Genomic DNA, 2,696 nt, shown 5'->3' with positions numbered 1-2,696 from the left:
TTGTGTCATCCGCATAACGCAGATTGTTGATAAATCGTCTACCAATCTGGACCCCACATTTCTCCTCATAGAGCCCCACCTCCTTGATAATCTGTTCTGCATATAGGTTGAAAAGGTATGGAGATAGGACACATCCCTGACGTACACCCTTCCCAATTTTTTTTTATTTTATTATGATTTATTTACAAAGTTTGAATACGTAACTTTTCACAAAAGACCCTTCCCATTTCCTTCACCCCACCCACCCATTGAATTGTGCAATCTTATGATTAATACCCTGCTCCCCATCCTCATCCCTCTATTTTCACCCTTCCCACCACCTTGGATCCTCATACTTATTCTACAATAATGATTTTATACAGTATTTGTCCTTGTGGGACTGAGTTAGTTCACTCAGTATAATGCTCTTCAGTCCCTCCTAAGTTAGGTATTAATTTACAAAATCATTGCTCCTGCATGCTGTGTATTATTCCATTGCATGAATGTACCACAACTTCTGAATCCATTAATTTGTGGTTGGACATCTGGGCTGTTTCCATGTTCTTGCAATGGTGAATAATGCTGCTATGAATATTGATGTACAAGTCTCCATATAAGTCTCAGTTCTCATTTTCTTAGGACACAATCCAAGCAATGGGATAGCTAGGTCATATGGAATTTCTATGTTGAGCTTTTTGAAGAAGTACCAAGCTTCCTTCCAGAATGGCCAACTGATATTTGACAAGGAAATAAAACCTATCAAATGGGAAAATGACAACCTCTTCAACAAATGGTGTGGGCAAAACTGGACTGCTACCTGTAGAAAGCTGAAACACAATCCACATCTCACACAAAAATTACTTCAAGGTGTATAAGACACTTATCAGTAAAGCCCTAAACCATAAAGTTCATAAGAGACAAAGTGGGATCAAGCTTAGAAGCCTTAGTCTACACTATAAAGAGACTGCCTAATACAGCCTAAAATATACAATCTGAAGAGGGTAAAATTAATGAAGGGGACCTTCTAAAGATTAAATCCTTGTGTTCATCAAAACCTTTTCCAAGCAGGGTGAAAAGAAAACCTACTGACTGGGAACAAACATTTGGCAACGCCATCTCAGACAAGGGTCTCATAACGTAAGTTTATAGAATACCCAATAGTGATAACCCAATTACAAAATGAGCATAAAAAATGGAAAGAATTTTCACAGAGGAAGATATTGAAATGGCCAAAAGACATATGAAGAAATGCCCCAAATGATTGGCAATAAGAGAGATGCAAATAAAAAACACAATGAGACACCATCTCACTCTAGTAGCAGTGTCAAAGGGTAGCAGGACAGCAAAGAATGAGTGTGATGAGATAGGAACTCTTACACTGTTGGTGGGATTGTACAATGGCCGTGGTCTTTTTAATCACTTTTATGCATCTGAGCAATGGACAAAAGGTAAGAATGAGAAAAGAGAAATAGATGTGTTAGAGTTGTCATGTTGGAGAAGAGTACTGAATATCCCACAGACTACCAAAAGAACAAAAAGATACATCTTGCAGCTGTGTCTTGAGAAAAATATAAATAGAGTGCTCCTTGGAAGCAATGATGATAAAGCTTCATCATTCATATACTGGCCATGTTTCTAGGAGAGGCATTATAAAAAGAGACATTATGTTTGAAAGGTTTGAGGGTCAGTGAAAGAAAGGAAGACTTTCATTGAGATAGACACAGCAACTGCACCAATGAACTCAAATGTGTCATAGATGATGAGGATGGCACAGGACAGGATAGGTTTCAGAGGATGGCACAGGATAGGACGGGCCTGTTGTTCATAGAATTACTCTAAGTTGTACTTGATTCAAATCCTTGAACAGCAACAACCATAACAAAAAATACCACAAACTTTAAAGAGCAAGGATTTATAGTCTCATCATTTAAACCAATCAATTCACTGTCACCAAGTTGGTTCTAACTCCTAGAGGAATCAATTACCTTACAGGACTTCCAAGTCAGTAAACTTCTACAAAAGATGATCATGACATATTTTCTTTTGGAATAGGGAGTAGATTTGAATCACTGACCTTATGATTAGTGTCCAGGTGTTTTAACCACTGGGATAAACAGTTCTCCTAACAATTTAGGAGGCTGAAAATCTGAGTTCAGGTAGTAGCTTTAGGAGGAGGTCCTTCCTAGTCAGTATTTGCAGGAGTTCCTTGGAATTTCTTGGTTATACTTGCCATCTGTCCTCCCTCCATGTGTCTTTGAGTCTATCTTGATTAGAAGCGATTAGGTTTAAGTCCCACCCTGCTTTGGAAATGGAGTTCTGATGCCTTCGTGGTAAGGGGTAGTGCTGCCAACTCGAAGTTCAAATCAATCAGCTTGTCTGCAGGCGAAATATATGTAATATTCTCCCATATGATTTACTGCCTCTAAAAATCTACTGGAGGGTCAGCTATTAGTTAGTTCCAGTTTGACAGTAAATAACAACAACTAATAACAGAAGAAAATTTCCTATTTCCAAACAGGATCCTATTTATATGAACAGGAGTTAGAACTTTAATAGATTTGGGGGGGCAATATAATTAAATTTATAACAACTAAATATTAAGAAGTTGCTTTTTTATACTAGTTTATTTAGAAAATTTGAATACGTTGTTCTTGTTTTGTTTTGTTCTTTATTCATTTCAGTGAACATTTACAGAGGTTTTGGATTTCCATTCATTA

This window comes from Elephantulus edwardii, unplaced genomic scaffold (genome assembly GCF_000299155.1).
Source record: "Elephantulus edwardii isolate Elephantulus edwardi_28Jun2011 unplaced genomic scaffold, EleEdw1.0 scaffold00255, whole genome shotgun sequence".
NCBI classification, from domain to species: domain Eukaryota; kingdom Metazoa; phylum Chordata; class Mammalia; order Macroscelidea; family Macroscelididae; genus Elephantulus; species Elephantulus edwardii.
The sequence above is the reverse complement of the archived record's forward strand: the minus strand, read 5'-3'. Positions refer to the sequence as shown.